The sequence below is a fragment of the Astatotilapia calliptera genome, chromosome 5 (assembly GCF_964374335.1).
Source record: "Astatotilapia calliptera chromosome 5, fAstCal68.1, whole genome shotgun sequence".
NCBI classification, from domain to species: domain Eukaryota; kingdom Metazoa; phylum Chordata; class Actinopteri; order Cichliformes; family Cichlidae; genus Astatotilapia; species Astatotilapia calliptera.
The window spans coordinates 7096804-7109390 of NC_137426.1; positions in this window are offsets into that span (position 1 = coordinate 7096804).

The following is a 12587-nucleotide window of genomic DNA, read 5'->3' on the forward strand; positions in this document are numbered from 1 at the left end:
GTTGTTACAACATCTGTCTAGCTTTGGTGCCAGGGTGCACGCCGTGCCGACGCTTTGTGTTGATGTCTTGGAGAAAACGAAGCCCTGAAGTCATGCAGCCTGATCAAAAGAGGGTTTTAAAATGCTGTTTAGTACACTTGGGCAGGGCTAGACTGGTTGTTTTGCAAAGCACTGCGGTATATTAACCCCTGTTTTTTACTTATGTGTGCGCATGTGTGTGTGGGTGGGTGGGTGTACAAGGTAAGAAGGGCACGGAGACTGCTCTGTTATGAGCTTTGCAACTGAGGTGAGATATTCATTGGAATGAAGCCAGCATGTTGAGTTCAGAGGGGTCCTTGTGTACCCTGCTCTGAACTCTTGCAACCTCAGTGCGTGTGTGAGCGTGTGTGTATGCGTGTGTGAGGGGTGATAGGGGTGGCGGTGGTTGTAGGTAAATGAGTGAATGAGCTAGAAAACATGCACCGGTTGACCTCTTCTGTGCCAGCAGGGTGGAAAGTGATGCCCCCCCCCCCCCCCCACACACACACACACACACACACTTTGCCCATGGCCACCATGGACAAAGTGTGTGTCACGGTGATAACATGCAGTACCTTCACTTTGAACCACCTTTACCCCCAATTAACACTCCATGGAAGTCCAATATGTCTCATTTATTGCATTTCCTGTGGATGTGATAGAAGTGTACATGCTCAGTGTGACAGCACATTTGTAGGCTATGCAAGTGAAACTGTATTTATATGGCACATATTTTTTCACATGGAAGCACAATGTGCTGCACAAAGATACCACAGAAATTGCAGCTGTAATGCCATAAAGATAATGTAAAACTCAATAGACAGAGATAAACAAGTGAAATAATAAAACTAAACAACACAGGCTACAGTAGTTTAAAATAAAGTAAAACTCAATAGCTGAATCCATAAAGGAATTAATTAAAACTCAAACAGCTGTATTCTGGATAAGCTGAAGGTGATTTAGACACTTTTTCAAGATTCTGCTGAGTTACAAATGTGAAGCCTACATGAAACAAAAGCATGGTCAAGTTTTTCAGCATCCTCTGGGAACAGAAAGCTCATTACATTTGCAATATTTCTTTAATGATAAAAAAACAAACAATCAGCAGTAACAAATAACAGTTTCAACTATGACGTTGATATGACCATGCAAAGTTAAATAGCATCTTTGATGGCAGACTCTTAGCTTTAGATCCAGTGATCCAGAGTTTCATCTTTTAATGATTTCATGTATTTATTTATTTATGAATGTTATTACACCAAGATGCAGCAGCGACATTACAAAGTGTCTTAATCTAAATTAAAATACCATTGATACCCCAGGTACTAGACAAAACATGTGAGGAATGCAAACAGCAACACATTAAACCTAAGCTAGGATAAGTCACCTAGATCATAAAACAAGTGCTCCTCTTAACTTGAATAAATGTGATAAAATGATTTTATTTTTTTCAAAACTCACCGGAGAAGTCTGAGGAGTCAAAACTTGGCAAAAGTGGTTTCAAAAAAATGTGATAGGGCCTCCCCAGAAAAAAGGTTCGGAACTTGTTCCCTTAGATTTTAGTGATTCATTGTCATATTTAGGAACAACGGAAGTTCACATAAAGACCGGTGGATTAAAGAAGTCCCTCTAAAGAGGTCTATAAAAAGGGATTTGTTTTAGTGTTATATAAATCATACAGAATAATGGCTTCATGTGTCGCTGCAATCACATCACACCTGCATTCAGAACATAAACCACTAAAGATTTCTCAGGTTGAACTCCCAGATGAGTTTTGGGGCATTCATATATCACTATCAAACTTGTAAACATTTGCAAATGCTGTCAAATATTTTCAGCTCAGGGTTCATTAAGTCAATTGGTCCTTGAGAATTTGCACAGGCTTTTTTTTTTCTCTGCACATTGTGTTCTTGGATAAAGTGGATAAATACTGCTGCTTGGGAGGTTTTCGGTGTGGTCTCACAACAGAACATTTTGGTTTTTTTAGAGACAAACCTTGAATCCCTGATGGGAAGAAACATTTTATTTACTGAAAATTCAGGATAACCCCTAAGGCCTTTTTATTTCTTTTGAAATGTTTTTTATTTTTATTTTCTGTATATACAAGGTTTAGTAAAACTTGCAAGTGACCACTATCTATGCATGTTTATGCAACACATGCAGTACCAAACAAACAGCTTAAGCAAAGTTTATTTAAAGTCCAACATATACAGTAAAAGTAATCTTAGCTTTATTGGATGGATTGATAAGACACTTAATGTTTTCTTCCTTTAAAACATTAAGAATTTAAAATTCTTCAAAGTCAAAGAGGATAATACAGTCTTTGCTCTCATGTAGTGCCTAAAATGTAGGATGAATGCAGCAAATGCAGGCTTGTTATGATAAACTGAGGTGAGGAACATGGTTAACAAGATAATGTTTTCTCTTTTTCTTGTTTTTCTGTCACACTGACGTATGGATGACATATGTGCGGTGTGTGTGGTGTTTGCGTTCGGACAGACTCGGATGATTGTCAGGGGCCAGTGGGGCCAGAGAGGGACTGACCTCGCTGCAGATGTTATTACACATCAGTGAGGCCGGCCATCTGATCATTAACCCTCAGTGCATAATCAAACCAATTTGTGTGTGTGCGCATGTGTTTGTACCCACTTTCCAGGGCTTTCCTAACTCTGTTTATGCTACTTTATTTCATTTAACACTATCGATTTCTCCATGAACCACCTCCTCAAGGTCTCAAATGGCAGGACTCTGATCTGCACTCTGCTGCAATAAACTTGTGCCCCTTTTTTTTTTCTTTCGTAATTTTGGACTTTCAAAACTGCAGGGACTGTATTTAAAAATAAGTCCTCTCATCTATCATCTCTGTTTTCAAGCTTTTTAAACTTACTACTTGTGAGGTGTAGTTACTCTTAATAATGCATCAGTGACAGTTTATTAGGTGGTAAATATTATTTCACCAAAGCGGAAGTCATTTTCTCCAAAAGAACATTGTAAAACTTTAATTGCCTCTGCTCAGCTCTAAGTTAAGCCTCTGTGGGGCCTGATTTAACTGCTGTCATTTATGTTAGGATTTAGTGAGTATCACCAGAACCAAACAAAGCTGGTATAAGAGTTAAAAGTTTATAAGAGTTAAAAGTTGATACTTTGACTAAATGGCACTTGCTATTTAGTCAAAGTATCAAAAGTATTTCTGGTGCTTCAAGCACCATAAATTTGATTTGTGAGCAATTCAATTTGATTAATTTAAATTAACTTTTATTTATATGGCACAAAGTGATAGCAACAGTTCCATCAATGCGCTGAGCGGTCTCTTTAAAAGATAATAAAAAGTGTTCAGAAAGATACATAATTATGTAGGAACGACAGAACAGGAGAGGGAGAAGAGAGATTATATTTGACTACTCAGTGACATTTGATCTACCGGAAATTTAAAGTGTACACGTAATGCCCTCTTTTTAAAAAGCAGATATTGGATAGTGTATGATGTGAAGGTGTGTTTTTTTCATCTAGTGTAAAAAATGTATAAACAGTAGTTCTGTCAGTGTAAACAAAGGAAATTATCCAGGTGTGAAAGATCTGCTTACATCTTGTAGTTGTGCAGTTCCACAAACACAGCAGCATAGGTCAGCTCATCTCATTTTTTATTTTTATGAACAGTGTGCTAACTTTATTTTAAACATATACATATAATGTATATGCACTTATACACTTTGTCTGAACCCCGTTTTACACTTTTTTGCCCGCAGAACTGCCTTAATTCTATGTGGCATGTATTCAACAACGTTTCTCAGAAATTTTGTTCATATTGACATTTTAGCATCACAAGGTTGCTGCAGATTTGTGAACTACACATCCATGATGTGCCATCAGAAAATAGGTACACTGTGTACATATTTGTCAGCAACAACACTCAGGTAGGCTATGGCATTTAAATGATGCTCAGCCGATACTAAAGGGTCCAGAATGTGCCAAGAAACACAAACCATTACATCATCAACATCCTGATTAGTTGATGATGGATGGATCCAAGCCTTCATGTGGTTTATGCCAAATACTGACTCTACCATCTGCTATGAGGCAACACTGCTAACCCCTGCACCACCGTGCTACCCAGCCATTTGAACAATTAAAATGAAATCATTTGTTTGCAAAGAACAACTAGCCTACTCCCTCTAGAAGTCAAAATTGTTCTCTCTGTTTTTTCAATAAATAAACAAAAAAAAAAAGACCTTAAGTAAACATTAACATTCAAACATTTGATAATTTCTGTTATTTCAGTTATGACTCCTGATGAAATATTTCACTTTCCACTTTGAAATGTGCAATAACCTTTTGGTTCATTACAATGGACCAGTTGTTTTGTTTATTTTAGTTTATTTAAAAATAAACTAAACAATCAGACATAAATGTTACACTTCACCTTCCCCTCAAATTCTCCTCAAACAGTTAACATTTTTTTAAATATGTTTGTAGAGTCATCATCCCAAAACAAAAGTTCTTACTTTATTATTAAGATTATTTTCTGGCTTTTCATTTGTTCATTTGTTATTTTCATAAAAATTACCAATAATGTCTGTTGGGACTTTTCATATTACTTTAGTTGTTAAATGTTCCTCATCGTTAGCTGGGTGAAACTTGTTAAATTGACACTTTTTAAAAGTCTGATATCTTTTAACGCCTTATCAAGCTCGGGGGATCGCAAGGTCAGAAAAACAGTTTGTTGGCGAACACACAAAAGGTAACCGTTTGTGTGCATGGCCAGCAGGCAGCATGTTTATTTGTTTGACCTGAGCCGTGTTCTCTATTAACGGCCTGCAAAGGAAGTCAGGGCCCTGCGGTCTGCGGCCTCCCGGGTAGCACAGATGAGACGTCCATCTGTTTATCATTAAAGCGTCGATCTGTCAACATGACCTGATCAAATAACTATTACACATTTTGGCAGCTGTGTGCTTATGGGTATACAAGTGTGTGTGTGTGTCCTGCTATGTGTACCTGTGCATTTGTCCTCGCCTCTTGTGCAATAAGAGTGTTTTTGCCAGGACAACTAGTAGGTTTATGTGAAACCACCCATTTTAAGCGTTTCGCTGTTGTGTAAGATAAGTTGTAGGAGATTCATACATGTAAGCCTTTGTTTACTTAGAAAGGCAGGGTGGAATTAAAAACTGCTTGCTTATGAGGTTTTGGTGTCTACCTTAAAGAAGACTTAACAGACAGCAATAATAATGTTAATATGTTGGTGTTTTAAATGCATTTACCTTTTTAAGGAAGTGACAACAACTGCTATTCAAGTTTTGACAAAGATTTGGGCTCATAAGTTGTGGAAATTGATGGATAAAGTCCCAGTCAGACATAAAGAACATATATATTAAGTCCTCAGATTACAGAAGCAGCCTGTTGTACTCATAAACAAGTTTTACTAGCTGAAATAAACTTTAAAGCTAAGTCCCTTCCAGTTTCTTCTATTTACTGTTGAGTTGTGTTGTCTTTTTGTTGTTTTTTCCCCCTGGCTGTCAAGGAATAACTTTTAGGCTATACTGTTGCTATTATAGAGTCTATTGATACCACTGAGTTTATAAAACATGGGCATACTTTATTGATCAGAATAACGAAGCTAATGCAGAAATGCCTTTCATCTGATTTCTGTCGGAAAGGCCGACAAATTGTTTAGCTGTGGTTGCAAAAACACTTCCAGTAAGATAGAAGCCTGTGGGAAAAGGGCTTTTTGTCTTAACCTCTGTAAACAACAGTTCTTTTTTGGAATCAAGATAGAAACAGTGGAAATGTGCACACATGTCAAGGCTTCAAAACCAGAGCAATCAATGGGTGGAGTCCATCTTATATACTGTCTATGATGGAGACACAGTTGTGGGAATTCCACCAAAAAGTCATTTTAATGGACTGTTGGCCTAAAAGAAGCTCTTTCCTTATAGCCTTCAGTGTTTTTCATGGCACTGGCAGGCTAAAAGACCAAACACACCTCAAACAAGACTTCAGCTTTGTCTTCAGGAGTCTTCGTAGGTGTCAGTTTGTCTTCAGGAGTGCCCAAAGCTTTAAAATGGTAAATGGGCTGCATTTGTATAGCGCTTTTCCCTAAGGACCCCTGTAGCTACATTGTAGCCACAGCCACCCTGGGGCGCACTGACAGAGGCGAGGCTGCTGGACACTGGCGCCACCGGGGCTAGTCATTTGTTTCGAATGTTATCATCCCATTGAATGCCTGTTATCAGTTGTCATCAGTCCCATTGATATGATGCCAGAGGTCGTCGTTAACCTCTTTGTTGGCTGGTTGGTGTATTATCACTCCATTGGTAGTGGCATGAATCACATTTACAGTGTTTAAGTGTTTGCTGAAAATATTCCACATTTAAAAGTAGTGGGTTTGGTAGTTGCATAATTTAAAACATGTGGTTGACTATCACTTTAATGACAATGTTTCTTGTAACTGATGGGACTTTATTTACATCTGCTTTGGTGAAAAAACTCAAAATATATATTGAGATAAACCTGTGGGTATGAATTATGAAAAGACAATGGTCAGACTAGATCTATTATCTTGTTCCAAAACCCATTACATCCCATTGCATATGTTTACAAGCATCCACAGCAGGTGGTCTGTGGAATCTAGATACTTTGTTTTTCAGTTATTACCTTTCTTCCTACTACTAGGTGCAATCTACAGTTTCCACGTTCTCAACAGCAAGTGCAGTTTCTGCAGTCTGATTTATAATTATAGAATTGCTGACAACTGATAACAGCCATTCAATGGGCTGATAACATTCAAAGTCACTGGGTTTGTCAGGTAAATTATAAACTGAAGTTGTTTTACTTCACTGTACTGATGCTGCCATTCTTTCTGGAAGCAATGTTTTTAGATTTAATTAATGCAATCTTTTTATGTTTGATTAAGTAGTTCATCTAAAACCCAAAAAGTTGATAATGATGCTAGAAGAAAAACTAAAAAAGAAATCACCAAAGTGAAATGAGTTTTACTCTCAGGTTAAAGATCAGAATATGTATTTTATATAGATTTAAAAGGTCGTCAGTTTAAATATTAATAAATGTTAATAGCCAATGACACTATTTTATTTAAGAATTTTATAGTGTAGTACATGCCATTGGTAGTGTTATTATTTGGCCTGTTTGTGCTGTTTGCCAACTTATATACTCGGTGGTTGCTTAGCAACATGATGGCTTCATAATATACTGTTCATAATTCAACTTTGGCAGTATGATTCATTGTAAAAATTTAAATTACACACATGGTTTCCCATGCTTTCATAAGGTACTGTATGCAGTTTTCATTTTTGATTCAGTTTTACTAATTCTTTTCACTAAGACCTCATTTAGTTTTAGTCATAAGTTAAGCATCCATCCATCCATTCGCTTCCTCTTATCCTTTTCAGGGTCGCGGGGGGCGCTGGAGCCTATCCCAGCTGTCATAATTCATAAGTTAAGCATGTAAAAAAAATTGTTTTAGTCTTGTTTAGTTGTCTTATTATCACTAGATTAAAGTAGATTAACTCTAAAGGTGATTCAGTGTAAAAGTTTGACATGTTTTTATTGGTGAGAGTTGCTGCACATAGTGCTTTAGGTGAGGTGGTAGAACAGGTCATCTACTGACTGGAAAGTTGGAGTTTCGCTTGGAGAGTAGAAAAGTGGTATATAAGAATCAGTCTGTATACAAAGCAACTTTGTTTTCCTTGATATTAAATGTGAAACATGTTTATATGTTTACTTTTTTTGGCTCCCAAGTGTTGAGATTATGTCACGTTTTTCCTGAGAAACCGAGCGCATGGGAGCTAAACCTTTACAATATATTCCTGAAGGTACTTCCAGGTGTAAAAAAATCAGACTGCTTCTGCAAACATTTGTGAATGCGTTGATCTCAGGAGCTCAGTGAATTCCAGCATGGAAACATGATGGGATGCCATCTCTGCAAGTCCAGTTGTAAAGTTTCCTTGCTACTAAATATTCCACAGTCCACTGTTAGTGGTATTATAACAAAGTGGAAGCAACTGGGAATGACAGCAACACAGTCGCGAAGTGATGGGCCACATAAAACCACAAAGTGGGGTGGCTGGATGATGAGGAATTTAAGATGCAGGGGTCACCAGTTTTCTGCAGAATCAGTCACTACAGACCTCCAAACTTCATGTAGCCTATTAGAAAATATTATAAACATTTCTAAAGCTGTGACATGTACTAAACCCTTCACAAATACCTCTAAGGCAAAGACAGAAGGTTACAGTGATCCCCAAACTCTTTGCCTTCTTGGGGCATTGAGTTTGGGATGGTCTCAGTGACTGGACATGAGACAAAGTCCATTATTATTGATCCAGATTCCATCCAGCAAGGCCACTGAGACACAGAAAACATACTTTTCTTCCTAGAGTCTGTAAACAAAAAAATAAAGTAGATTAAAAAATCTATAAGTAATTACGCATCCCTTTACAAAACATTCCACTTCTGTTCATTAAAGTTATCATTAGTATGATTTCAGATTCAGTTTTAATTACAACAGTAGTTATACACATTAAAAAAATTGTTCTCAGTTCTCAATCCATTATCCACATCTCCATTGAAGAAAAGCTATTAAAGCTATTCTATATTTAATCTATAAAACAGCATTAAACATACTATTAAAAAAATAAAACAGTTAATCAAAGTTAGGTCCATGATTTGTAGGGAAAAAAAGAGTATAAGCAGCTTTGCCAATGTACACAACTACAGAGGATTTAAAAATCAAACAATCAATACGACCAAAGCACAGATTTTCAGCTTTAATTCAGGGAGTTTCAACAAAAATAATTTACTAACTTTTTAGGAATTATAGCCATCTTTACACCAAGTTCTCTATCTTCAGGGGAATAGGAGAAACCAACTAATAATTTTAATTCAGATTGTGTTTACTCTCTTGAAATACTCAGCTTAAGCAAGTAAACACACTCTGAGCAGAGCAACCTTTAGCTGCTGCTGTTTCGTTGGGGTTTTTCTGCATTCAGTTTTGTAGTTAATAAATAAAAATCGTGCTCTGTGGGTTTGACATGGTCACTAAGGAATAGAGGACATGCAGAAAGTATTCACAGCGTTTCAGTGCTCACATGACATTTTTTCATGTCACGGCTTTATTCTAATATGGATTAAATAAATTTTTCACTTCAAGATGTTACACACAATATCCAATAATGTGAAAAAGTTAGCTTAAAATTCTTGTAAACTTATTAAAAACTAAAAAAAACCTAAAATATAACATGTGCATAAGTATTCACAGCTTTTGCTAAATACTTTGTTAAAGCACCTTTGGTAGCAATTAAAGGCTCAAGTCTTTTTGAGTAAGATGCTTCAAGCTTCACACATCTATTTCTGGGCTGTTTCTGCAATTCTTCATTGTAGAACCTCCTAAGATTGGATGAGCTGTATGGATACACAGACATTTTCATATCTTTCTACAGATGTTCAATTCAAGTCTGGGCTCTGGCCGGGCAACTTAAGGACGTTCACGGCGTGGTCTCAAAGCCACTCCTTTGTTATCTTGGCAAGATGAACATTTGACCCAGTCCAAGCTCCAGAGCATTCTGGAGAAGGTTACCAGCAAGGATGTCTCTGTACATAGCTGAAGTCATCTTCCCTTCGACCCTGACCAGTCTCCCAGTTCCTGCCTCTGAATTTATTTATAATTGAATTTAACTGAATTCATTTCAATTTAATTCAGTTTTATTTATTTACATAGCACATAATCACAACAACAGTTGCCTCAAGGTGCTTTAATTGTAAGGTAAAGACCCTAAAGAAAATATAGAGAAAACTCCAACAATCAGGTAACCCCTTTGAGAAAGCACTTGGAGACAGTGGCAAGGAGAAGCTCTCTTTTAACAGGAAGAAACTTAAAGCAGAACCAGGCTAAAGTTTCACATTTTTCCCAACCTTACTTTTTATTCTAATAAATCACAACAGAGATAAGTTAAATAAAACCATGAACAAATACATTTATTTACTCCCAGGCCATGCACTTGGTTGTTTTCACGTAGCCTTAATGTAAAATTCTGTCCACATTAATTTAGTACTGATATAATATCAATATATTTTATGTTCTCCAGTTATATGATGTATGTATGGCAAAAATGAGCAAATCTTAACAGACATGGTGTTTATGCTTCCACTGATGTGAGTTTTACTGCTGCACTATTCATTTCAGTGTCACTTAACAGTTTACCACATGGTGCGTTCAGGTGGTAAACTGTAATGTCAGATACTAACTTGAGAAGAAGTTGTCTTTGACAACTAACATACATGTAATTGTGCATGTTGAATCGCCTCATCATACAATGCAGTTATATATTCTGTATGTTCAATGTCATGCAGGGCCTTAAACCCTTGATATATTCATCAGCTGACACAGATTCAACATTGCCATCTTGTTTGGAATTGTAAGTCGTGAACTCAAAGCCTTTGGAGGACAAATAGAACACACAAAATACCTGCCAAGTGTTATAACACAGGCAGGAGTAACCTTACCTCTGGTTTCTCAATCACCTTCTTTGCTTTGGAGAGCAGCCAGATGTCATTCACCCAAAATGGGTGTAGAGATGAACTCAAAACAAGTGTCACATGTTGAATTTGTGGGTACACAGATGGGAAGAAGGGGTTTTGGAAGTTTTCTGGCTTGAGGTTCACTCAAAGAAAGTGACATTTAAATAAAAGTCGCTAATAAAGTTGATGATTTCAGTTTTTCATATCGTCTCTGAACGTGGAGGTAGAAAGAAAGATGTTTGGAGAGCTTTCCTGTTTTTCAGAACTCAAGCATATTCTACATATTCACACATTAAGTTAATTTAAAAAGTTCATAATTTGCTTGATGACAGTCAAACCAGTTAGGTCATCTTTATTTCGCTTTATAAGGAATCTTTGTGATGTTCCTTAAGTCGATCCTGAACAACAAGTGTGGATGTCGCTTTAATCTGCTGTGAGGAGGCTGAAACTGTGGTAAAGTAACACTCAAGAGATCCCAGCAGAGCTTTGCATTACAATGACTTTAAATTATAGGTTTTATTCATGTCACCTGTTAATCCTGTGGCAGAACTGTGTTTATAGAAACGTTAGATGCACAGCTGAAAGACTGGAAATATTTGGAAAAGGCTAGCCTGACTGATCAGGTACAGATTTGTTACCTTTGGACAGACCCAAACTAGAGTTTTTTATCTGTTTATAATCTCTTTTTTGGGGGAACTGAGTACAGCCATGTAGTGTACAGACATGAGAAAAGTTCTTGAAATGCTGAACTTTTTACAGCTCTAGCTTCAAAGTCTAACTTTGACCTTTAATATGTATGGTGAACTAAGCAACAATTACAATAATAAAAACATCTTTAGATGTTTCTTATCGTTTATATAAAAAGAATGGATTAAGATCATGTTCTCCTCTTTTTTCAGTCTAATCTATACTAACAAGCAGGATCTCTATAACCTATTATCTTTTTTATTTGACTCTCTGCCATCAAACATACAAGCACAGGCCTTTATAAATACAAACCAAGTTTTTAGTAAGATGCAACTGAAATATAATAATGCAAAGTTTTGTTTTTTAAAATAATTAATAATGCAAGAAAATACGTTTAGTATGAACTGAGTGTATATGAGTCAAGTAAATGTTATTTGACCAGATTCCATTAAATGTAATCTTTTATCTTGTACTCATGTGATAAAATTGTGTGGAAAATTTACATGTAATCCTATTCAAGGTCAGCATTTTGGGCATAAATATTTTTTGAGTGTGGTGCGTCTGTGCAGGCTCTATCAGTTCTTAGGTTTCACATATCACGGCATAACCATCATCAGAAAATGATCTGGTCTTCACCAGGTTCTAAAATTATTTACGTGCCATTATGTATTTGCTGAGGTCTGGATTTTGACCAGACCATTGCAACACCTCAAATCTTTCTCTTTTAAGCCTTTCTGGTTGTAGATTTACAGGTGTGCTTGGAATCATTGTCCTGTTGCATAACTCAGTTTTAGCCAAACTTTACCAGACAGACAAATGACCCTGGATTTCTCTGGTATGCAGAGGAGTTCATAGTCACCTCAATAACTGAAACTGGCTAAAAAAACAAGCCCAAATGGTCACTTCTCCGCCACCGTGCTTAACAGTTGTAGGTGTTTGTAATAATATTCCTATGTTTGTTACTTCCCAGACATGCTGCTGTACATTCTAACTCTGTACATTAAAAAAACAACCATATCAACTTTGGTGTGTTTGTCTAAAGGACAATTTTCCAGGAGTCTTGTCTCTGCAAACCTAAACCATGCTAACATGTTCTTTGATAGGAGAGGTTTTCTCCTTTAAAACAAGGCATACATGTTGAGTCTTTCACAGATTTTACTTCCACAAACTTTAATTATTTAACATGCTTAACAATCCCTGTCTATAGTAGCTATTGCAATTTTTTTTTCATGTCATTAGAGGATTGTACAGTCTGACTGTGGGGGGAATTTAATGGAATATGACGTCCACTCCTGGCAAGACTCACAATTGTCTGGAATCTTTCTACCTGTAGAATATCAGACTTCAAAAAT